Raw genomic sequence first — 11,133 nt, 5'->3', positions numbered from 1 at the left:
GCCCCACTACAAAAAGTAGAAGTACAGCCAGAGGTGCTAACTCACACCCCAGTTTGATTTGTGCAACATGACGTCATGGCGTCAACACACACACAATGCTGGGCTCCATGCTTGGCCTCCTCCTGATGCATGGGCAACATAGTCCGCTACCTCCGTCCCCCTATCTGCAAACAACACTGTCCAGACTGCCACCGCCCACCCTCTTCCTTACCTCCACTGCTGCTGCAAGGCCTCCACTGAGGCCCGCTGTGGCCACAGACATACTTCTGGAAGCTTGGCCTCATTGACTGTTATACAACAATATCAGGACTACCGTCTCCGAGAACCCTTGTGGTTTACAAACATCCTTCCATGCTCACTCTGCCCATTATAATGAAGGGCATTAATATATGTTAGTTTTTACAGAGGTTAATGGGAGTGTTCTGCTGCATTCTGAAGTGCTAATTTCCTCCCGTCTCACTGCAGTAGGCAAAGTCTGAGAGCACTCAGTATTGTGCTAGGTAAGACCTCTAAAATCAACTAAGCAGGGTAGCATTTTTTCTTGTTGTCAAACACAATTCAAGGTTTAAATTCAAATGGTTCTCCAACCATTGTGAAACGAATCGCAAGCTGATGTGAACCCTTAATGGCATTAGAAATGATGCTATGCAATGTGCATCTGAAATTCCAAATCTCATGCTGCATAACAAGCAGCATTGATGGTTTTGTTGAACCGGAATAGCAAGGAAATATCTGAGATGTTGCATTTATATAATTTTGTACAGAATCCAGTAATGACTAGTCTTACACCTTTCTCCTTTTTCAACAGTTGGGTTGTTGATCTCACAAATTATATTTCTCTTGGTAATGAAAGGTGTCCCACTCCCAGCATTTTCTTAGAAATAATGACACACTTAACTACCTCTAAGTGCTGACTGAGTGCTTCTGTCTTTTCTTCCCAAGGTGACTGTAACACAGATTGATGAAAGATTCCACAGGCCTGCAAAGGTTAAAGAAGCAGGCCCAGAGCAAAGTAGGCAGCCTTGACACTGATGGAATACAGTACAATGAGAGTGCCCACATTATTGTCCTCTCCTCTGATAACGGATGTAATATAAAAACTGACTACAGAAGAAAAGAACAAATTAAATCCATTAATCAAACATATCTGTGCTAAACAGTTGTTGTAAAGAGATGAACAAATGAAAAATTTACTGTTTGTTTTCATGCTGGCCAGGATTCAGGAAGAAAATTAATTATAAGACTGCTGCTACGCTATTAGTTAAATTTTTCTTGAGGAAACTATTTATTGCTTTGTCAAAGAACAAATGAACCTCATTAGTGAGATTAGTTTCCGTCAGTAGTTTTGCATTAGGAGAGACTAATAATATATACTTCAAAAGATATGTTGTGGAAAATAACTTCAAAGAACCCCAAGTCCATTTGTTACTTCTTAATTTATTAGACTGCACTGAAAAAAATCACCACTATACGGTTTGTCAACCAGTTAAAAAAAAGTCTTCCACATATGTAATAGCTCACTAAGCTGTAGAAACAGTTGGCGAGGTATGGGAAAAGAGCCTGAACGTCACACAGAACTTCTGCTAAATACAGAACTTGAAGTTGAACCACCAAGTTCTTGGTGTATCTCTCTGATATCACAAGGGAGATAGATCTCTAAGAATAAATAATGATATAAGGCTTATAGTGATTTTACACCATCTGGTGACATTTCCCTCTTTTAAAAATGTAACAGGACAGGCATATGTTTCTTTCAATGCAGGCATAATCTGTAGAACCCTAGTCATATTCTATAATGTATTATTTACTTTAGAGAATTAGCACATTAGTTTTCTAATGGCATTTCTTGATTATTATGGTACTTTTAAAAATTTAAACTATCATTGACATTTTTTTTACAATCAGTGGCACTAATACTTTATAAAAATATACAATTTCCTATCTTTACCTTTATAAGAGCTAGGAGTTAAGTATTTATATTGCTTTATAAATCTGATTGCATTTTTTAAAGTGCAAAGTTACACATTCTGAAATAAAGTCTACTGAGTTCAAGTGTGAATGAGACTGCAGCCTTATGCAACAATGTTTAGGAATAATGTTGCTAGGGTTTTTTTTTAGTTCATAGCATTCTTTGTGGTAACTCAACAGAACCTTTTGAACAGGAAAAAAGTTGCATAAAATGACAGCATCCTCCCAATGTACTCATGCTTGTAATGAAGTTATAGTTCATTATTCTCAGTTTAGGCTCAGGTCAAGCATCGCTGTTCCCCTAGCTAATATTATTTTCTGCCATTGGCTCAATACTGACTCACAGTCAAAATACCAATTTACTTAATCTCTATCTCCTCCTAAAGTGTTCTTGTCACTTTCCTTCCAAAGTATTATTCCACTCAGACACTGCTTGCCTTTTGAAAGCTAAGCAAACTTTTTCAGCAGGGAACTGGTCCACTGTCCTTCAGACCTTGTAGATAGATAGATAGATAGATAGATAGATAGATAGATAGATAGATTCTTTATTGTCATTACACAAGTGCAACATTGCACAAGTGCAACGAAATTGGATGCCATCCCTTAAAAACAACAAAAGCAAAACAACAAAAACAACCAAACAAACCACATTCCAGCCACACCCACACCCACACCCATCAAACTCCCAGGTCACACTATCGAGTTACTGCATTTAAGAAGGCCACAGCTCTTGGATAGAAACTATTTTTCAGTCTATTTGTCCTTGACTTGATGTTTCTGTATCTCCTGCCAGAAGGCAGTAGTACAAACAGACTGTGTCCCGGGTGAGATGCATCCTGCAGGATATTGTTTGCTTTCCTAAGACAACGGGAACCGTACAGTTCTTCCAAAGATGGGAGGGGATGACCAATAATCCTTTGGGCTGTGGTTATGACCTTCTGGAGCACCTTCCTCTTCCTAGCTGTACAGCTGGAGAACCAGGCACAAATACAGTATGTGAGAATGCTCTCTATGGAGCCTCGGTAGAAGGACACCAGCAGTCTCTCACTCAGATTGTTCTTCTTTAAAAGTCTGAGGAAATAAATTCTCTGCTGGGCCTTCTTCACCAGAGCAGTGGTATTTGCGCTCCAAGTCATGCCCTGATCGATAGTCACTCCCAAAAACCTGAGGGGCCGAGCTACATTTTTTTTGGGGGGGGGGAATGAAAGAATTCCTACGCCCCACAAATAACCCAGAGATGCATTTTAAATAAAAGCACACATTCTACTCATGTAAAAACACGCTGATTCCTGGACCGTCCGCAGGCTGAATTTAGAAGGTGATTGGGCCAGATCCGACCCCCGGGCCTTAGTTTACCTACCCATGGCTAAGAGGATAACATATTACATGGCTACTGATTAAAAGACAGCCTTTTCCTCTATACCCTCCTCCTGTAATAGCTGTCCCTACTTAAGAAAACATCTCTCCTCAAGCATCTTACGTTCACAGTTCTGGTATACTGAAATCAATGGGTTGTATCCAGTGGTGTCCCTTTGTTGATGGGAGGTACTTTGATTGAGTGGAGTTTTATGTCAGTGGGAGGACTGTGTCTCTGTGGTGGAACACCTTATTTGCATTCAGATGGTCCCAACTTCAATCCCCGGCATCTCCACATAGAGCTGCAAATTGCCTCCTGCTGCTGTCAGTCAGATTATGAAGCTAAATGGCATCCCTGCCATCATAAAGGGACTGTACCAGGCTTCATATATGCCACTTTCCTGGGTGTTAGATACCACCTGCAAAAGTCATTTCCCACCACACTACCATTGTTTGAGTTTAAAACCCATCAGTTCCCAATAACATCTGATACAAAGAGGTTATCTTGACTTTATCCACTCCACCAGCATACTAGTGACACCTTTCTTCAAACTCCATGTTGACTGCTCGCAATGGCTTCAAGTAGATGTTAAAAAGCATTGGGGACAAGAAGGTACCCTAACGGACTCCATAGTGCAAATGTCAGGAAAGTCACCCAGGCACACTCTTTGAGCAGTCTTGCAGTTAGTATGGAACCACTAAAGTGCAGTGCCACCAGTTCACATCTCAGAGAAACAGTCTAGGAGGATACCATGGCCAATGGTATTGAATGCTGCTGAAAGGTCAAGTGGCTACAGCAGGGTCATTCTCCCCCTGTCCCCTTCCTGATAAAGGGCATCCATCAAGGTAACTAAGGCTACTTCAGTCCCCAAACCACCCCTGAAGAAATGGGGCATGATAATCAGTATTTTCCAAGAAAGCCTGTACTTGCGCTGCTGCTGTTCTCACAAATGTCACATAATAGCATCTTCTAAAGCCAGATTCATCACTTCCTCTCATAATGAGGCCTTCACTACTGCCTCAACTCACACTGTGAAATCCCTCCAGCTAGCTTTAATCAGTCAAGATAGGCAAAAGTCAAGAACATACACTGTGGACGGATACAATGAGCAACGACTTTGTCCATGTTCTTAGATCGTATCAACTGAACCTGATCCCATAAAAATCAACTTAGCTGGAGTATTGAACATCTTGCCCAAACTTACTGTAACAATAGGGTCAATGCCATTGTGTGGGCAAGCGATTCTACCTTCAACGTACCCTGGAAACAGGTTACAGCAGGTGACTGAAGGATCTACTGCTTCACTGATTGAGGTACAATTCAAGATGACCCCGGCTACCTTAAAAAACTCCACTCAAGGATGTGGTGGTGGTGAAGTTTCCCTACTTTTTGTTCTTTTAAAAAACCCTTATAAATATTAGTGACTGCTATCTATAATTCACTCTACAACTATGCACCTTTTCAGACCATATTGAAATATCCCCATAATGCTTCCAGATTTAGCTTATCATAGACAATTCATAGACAAATAGGAAGTTAGATCTCTCTGTTTTTGCCCCCAGGCATTCAATTAACTGAGCTATTCCCTCAGCTTATCAAGGGGTGATAATGAATATTTCCCCAAACACACATACACACACACACACACTAGTTAGCATTTTGGAATATCTGCTCATGAAACCTACTACAACATAATTTTCACTATTAATTGCCGGAAATATGACTTGAAACACCAGGGTTCATTTTTTCAACACAAAGATTTTCCGAAATCTGGTTTTTTTGTCATGGGAAAGCAGAATATGTAGAAAGCATATTCTCATGGATGTGTCTTCAGAAGTGTGTTCTGTGGAAACAAGACCCTGGGTGAGTGTCAGGAACCCCTGGAATCTTGCTAACACTGGGCAGAGACTGGGGTAGTATGTAGCATTATTAATATTATTATTAATCATTTCATTTCTATACCACCTTATATTTTTAAGAAAATCTCAAAGCAGCTTACATCACATTAAACCAACATCCTAAATTAGTGGTTTCATATTCTGCTTTTGATGTAACACCTAGACCAATTTCCCAGTACAGATTTCATGGGAAACTGTACTTTCGGCATGACATTCAATGTAGTGCTAAGGAGATTGCAACAATTTGCCCTCTCCTTCCCACTATAAGCTGTTCTGTGGGTTCTTCTGGCCCTACAGAGTGGATTCGGGTGGAGTGTGGGGTGTAAAGGGTTGGCCAGGGGAATACTTGTGCTGGCTTCCTTTAGCAGAATGGGTTAGAATATCTTAGCTGACTGTGTGAGGGAAGGAATGGAAGAAGGAAAGGGGTAGGTAAGCTGTCTTTTGGTAGCTACAATAAAGCTTTTAATTTATCCAAAATGTCAGTGTGCATCCTTTCTTACTCTGGTTGTATCTTAAGGTGTCATTTTAAAATCCAGATATATTAATTGCATTGCACTTGCAAAAATACCTGATCAATCAAGTCTTGACTAGATTCTGGAAGATAAATATGTTACAAGATAGGAAGGGAGGGGGTGACTGCATAAGGTAAGGTAGGGGAAAATAACACTATGATATGTTTAAGAGAGAGGACTTCAGATGCTGACAAATGGCAGTTTCTTGAATAATTGCATCAGTTTCATAATTATGTTCAAAATGTGTAGGTATCATCCAACATATTGACAGGTGTTTTATAGATAAGAGAAGAAAAAATGTGCTTAATATACTCTCTCTCTCTCTCTCTCTCTCTCTCTCTGTGTGTGTGTGTGTGTACACCCATTTATTTATTTTTTAAAAATCAAGTTAAGCCATCCTACAGTATATATTCTGTGCTTCTTTTCCAGTTGCAACACTTAAGCAGCAGCAAGTGGTAGAAAGAAAGAGGTCTAGTGATGAGACAGCAGACAATATTCTTATATCTTTTTATATTTCCGCTCCACTTCCAAGTATGCTCCGATTTCTAATCTCACTGAATAAAATCTCTGAATTTCAGCATGTAGCCATAAAGCCTTAGGCATCTCAATGGGAATCCAAAGAGCCCTAAGGATTTATTCACACCCACTGATCTCATCTTCATTCACATGCTATACAGACAGCAAGGAAGTCTGCAGTATAAAAAACAAGGAGTTGTGATGCATCTTTAGCATTTACCAGTTCTTGTTTACTTCTATCAAGAGGAGAATCTCTTTTCAGGAGACAAAACTAAATGTGAGATCTAACAACAGCTAATATAGGTGGGCATGTGTATGATTAATTGCTTATTTCAAAAGCAATCCATACAAAAAAAGGATTAGATGCAGTCATGTAACTATATGAAACCACACAGAGAAATTGTATTTACATTTACAGTGTAATGCAAGAGGTAGTGTGTGCCTAGGTAAACTATACCCTTCCCTACAATTGTTTTTCTACAAATCCCCATCTATATTTGGGAACAGACATAAGTGTATGGTTTATTATTGTAGATTTCCCCAATTAATATAAAGCTATTCCCCCCTTTTCTTTCCCGCCTGTCATTCAGTTTTATTAAACTGCCTAAAGCAGGATATCCTAACAGCACATGTATTTGACTATTAATGACTTCCTGGTGTGAAAAGTGGTACTGATGCTGTCTCTAACCTGTAAGCAAAGGATTCCCCCCTCCCCAATCATCTTGCTTATGGTTAGAAACAATTTCTTTTAAGACCCATTAATATGGAGATTGTGGGTTTCAATTTCATACTGATAAGTGTTACTATCAGTGGCCAGTGCCAAGACCCAGAGCCTAACAAGGAACCAACTGCACATCCCTGTAGCCCTCAAGGCCTGAATTGTTCCTATGCCTTGGGGCCTGCGCATGTGCCTTCTCTGAGCACTTAAACAGTTGCAAGAGTGAGGGAGAGGGGAAGCAGTAGCTGCCATCTTAGGGCTGCCATATGTCCAGATTTTCCCAGACACTACCGGGATTTCAGAGGCGGAATTGATGTCCTGGGGGAATTTCCGAACTTTGGGGTGTCCTGATTTTTACTTTTTGAAATATGGCAACCCTACTCCATCTGTCTTTCCCTCACCCTCTGATTGGTTGTGTGGATTTGGCCCAAAGGGCATATGCAAGTGAATGTGCAAAGGTGGACCCACTCATGGATGAGAACCCACTGAGGGCATCTTGCCTAATGGTGCTTGAGCTTTGAAAACTTCCAGTGCAAACTCAACTGATTCATAACTCCCAGACTATTGAGCAGATTGGAACTTAGTTATCCACTGCTTTTTAAAAATCCCAAATGTTCTGACACAGTTTCCAGCTTAATAAACCTATTGAAACAAAGTTAGAAATGCATATTGCCAACACACCCAAGAAGATTCGTGACAAGAATGATGGGTAACAAGCTATATTTATTAAAATATAACAACTATAGAAACTGCGATCAGAATAATTCAACCAAATTGACCAAAACCAATGAGGCCCAGGCTATGAGGTGGATTAAATAGAGGATTTCAACTCTCCCATCTAAGCCAGCTGCCAGCCGCATGCTGTAATCATACTAATGAAACCCACCCCCCATCGCTGTGTGCTCCCTGGGTATATGAACCAGACATGCACACCATGGCTGCATAGGCCAATGTTCACCTCCATGTGCCTGACAGGTCCAAAGACCACTCTGGCTCCGATATCAGTCAGATATTTTCCAAAATCCACTCATCCATTGGGAGCAACCAAAAGGCAAAGGAGGTGATCATCTTCTCCTAATTCAACTCCACACGCAAACATACAAAAGCTTGAAAAGCTCTTTGCAGATCCTCTAGAAAAACAGTGCTACAGACAGATGAATACCATCATCCTTATATAACGTTGAATGTCAAACTTAATGTGACTGTGTGGAACGTAAGTATTCCCATGCCCCAGAACCAAAGCTTTAATGGTACAGTTGATCTTCCATCATGCCCCATCAACCTTATTTGGGCCATCCTGCCACCACCAGACCTGCCTCACCAAAAGCCCTGACCACAAAAACATTAATTCTGGGACGTGGAACTGAAGGCAACAAAGATTCTTAAGGATTTCTGCTAGCATCTCCAAGCCTGTTCACTGAAACAAACCATTCTTTACCAAATGAATTATAAAAATATATGGAAAGGAACCCTTCTCACACAGACAGTGCATGATAGGCAAAAACTCACCCCATAGCATTCTCCTTCTGGTCAGCCATTGACAGGTTGCACTGTTGGGCAACTGCATCCCAAACACAGACATGGAAACTTGCTTGTGGGCCCCAACCCAAACTGAATGGGCAAAGAACAGTATACTGGCAGGGTTCATCAGCTGCCACAGATGAGATGAAGAAGACTGTAACAGAAGCAGACCTATAAAAAATGTAACTTGAAGGCTGCTGACTGCCAACGGCCAATAGCCCGAATCCCCTCCAAGCAATGCAGAAAGATATTCAGCCTGATTATCATACCAGAACTTTACAGATCTGTTAATACCTTGACCCAGAGTGTGACTGCCACCAACAAGGGAGAAAAATCCAGGAACGTGAGAGCCATTTTTCCACACATCATTGATCTTGGAATATTACCCCAGTGCTACATCCACGGGCAGTGTCTGTCATAATGTGTAGCTTGGCTTCAAGCAAGAGGTCCTGCCTCCAGAATGGCACAGCATTATAGTCAGAAAGTAATTCAAGTCACATTTGTATGTCAGCCCAAATGCCCATGGAGACCTGAACATGATGGAACTTTTTCCCGACTGCTACCATAGCATCACAAAAGTGGCACAAAAATGCCCTGGTTGGAGAGATAACCTTTGATGAAAAAGATTTTTTCCTCCACAAGGCTGGTTCTTCTCGGAGGCCAAAGGCACTCTGTTTGATTATTATACCTGTACAGAAGTACAACTGGAGCAGAACTACTTCTTGTCTAATCCAGTATCCTGTTCCCATAGTGGACAATCAGAAGACCATGGGAAGCCCACAAACAGGAGTGTGCAAGTGCACCCTCCCAGCTGGTTGGGCTATAGTGCAGCTAGTGCCTGAAGCCTACCAAATATTGAAAAGTAGCAAAAGGCCTTTTTGACAACTTAAACCCAGGCACAGCCACACTTTTCTTCCGGCCAGCCCTGTATGAAAGAGTCCCCTAGAGTAGGGTTGGGGTATCTGTGACCCACCAGATGTTGCTGGACTACAGCTCCGTTCATCCCTGACTCTTGCCCATGGGACTAATGAGAATTGGATTCTAAGAACATCTGGAGGGCCACAGGTTTCTCATTACTGCCTTGTGTTCCCAGTCCTAGTGTGAGCTCCAGTTCATAAAGGCTGAACATGTTTGCAAGCCTCTGTGCAATTGAGCACCATCATAAAGCAAACTAGATTACGTATTCACTTCAGAGTTCCCTGCTTATATTGCTGGCAAGGTCAAGGGTGGAGCACTTGCAGCTATGTGAACCCACACCCCTCGCCCAGTTTAAGCCCCAAAATCTTCTTCTGAAGGACTGCAATGTTGCTTTGGTTCAATTAGGAATGAAGAAAGATTGCTCATTAACCATGGCAGGAAGCCCCATGCCAGCATACAGGGGTGGAAACACTCCTTTGTCCATTTCAACAAAGGGAAGTTCAACAGGAATTTCCAAGTGTATTTTGTCCTAGTTTGATACATCTTTGGCAGCTTTCCTTTTCAGACAAAATGGAACTTTTGGAGCCAGAGGGAGATGAAATATGCCAGTGCCAGGCAAGTAGTGACTCTTCCCTATAGAATTGTCTGCAATGCTGGAAGGACGGACAAATGTTGTCTAGCCTTTTTATACATTTCAGAAATACAGCTCATAAAAAGGGGTAATAAGATTGCTTCTTAATAGTGCACGTGTGTGTGTGTGTGTGTGTGTGTGTGTGTCCTAGATCCTTCAGTGGAAAAGTAGAAAGCTTTGAGCTGAGCTTGGAGATAGCAGTCGAATCTGTAGGGCAAGGGTAGCTTAAATTCCCACCTTGCTGGTTTGCACTAAGTGTAATATTTCCTTGGAAAACTACTTTGACTAATGGGCTCATATAAGCCAGCCTCATGTTAGGAAGGCCAGAACTTTAAATCCATCAAGAAAGAGCTAGCAAAAATATTTTATAGGAGTCGAACCATTACCGCAGTACACTATTATTTCATTTTTAAAAGACAGACACTAAGCCAAGGACAGGAGTACTAGAGGGAAGAAAGAAATAATGTGAATGGCTGTTAAATATGGGAGAAAAATAGCAGACAAAAACCTTATCTAAAAGAAACAAGGCATGTGGCATAGCATACATAATGAGCAGGCTATGCTACAAGAAACATATTGATGGCAATGTCAATATTTATTCACTCATTCACCAAAACAAACTAAAGAGCATTCTGCAAAAGCATAGCCACTGGCAATCTTATATATATTTCCTTGACTGCTTTTGAGATGACCCAAACAGTGCTATTTTGAAGGGGGGAAAAGAATTCATTTGCAAATATTGCAGACACAGTTTGCCTCTTTGAGGTGTATTAACTACATCATAAAGCTCAGTGGCATCTGAAATCTGATAGACCTGGACTGGAGAGAAAATAAACATATTGGGCTGTATCCAGCCAAGTTTTACTCAGAGTAAATCCACTGAAATTAGTAGAACTAAGTTAGCCCTGTTCTTTAATTTCAGTGGGTCTATTGAATAGATTTTATTCTGAATATGACTCAGATATAATTCATTGTTTTCTGAAATACCAAAAAGAGAGGAACAGCACACATTTTTAAAGAAATAAAAGCATTTTCCCTGATAACAATCAATCAGTGAAGCCTAGCTTTATGTAATTTACTGATCTGTTTGTCAT

The sequence above is a fragment of the Podarcis erhardii genome (genome assembly GCF_964252035.2).
Source record: "Podarcis erhardii genome assembly, chromosome: 4".
In the NCBI taxonomy this organism is placed as follows: domain Eukaryota; kingdom Metazoa; phylum Chordata; class Lepidosauria; order Squamata; family Lacertidae; genus Podarcis; species Podarcis erhardii.
Note: the sequence above shows the minus strand (reverse complement) of the source record.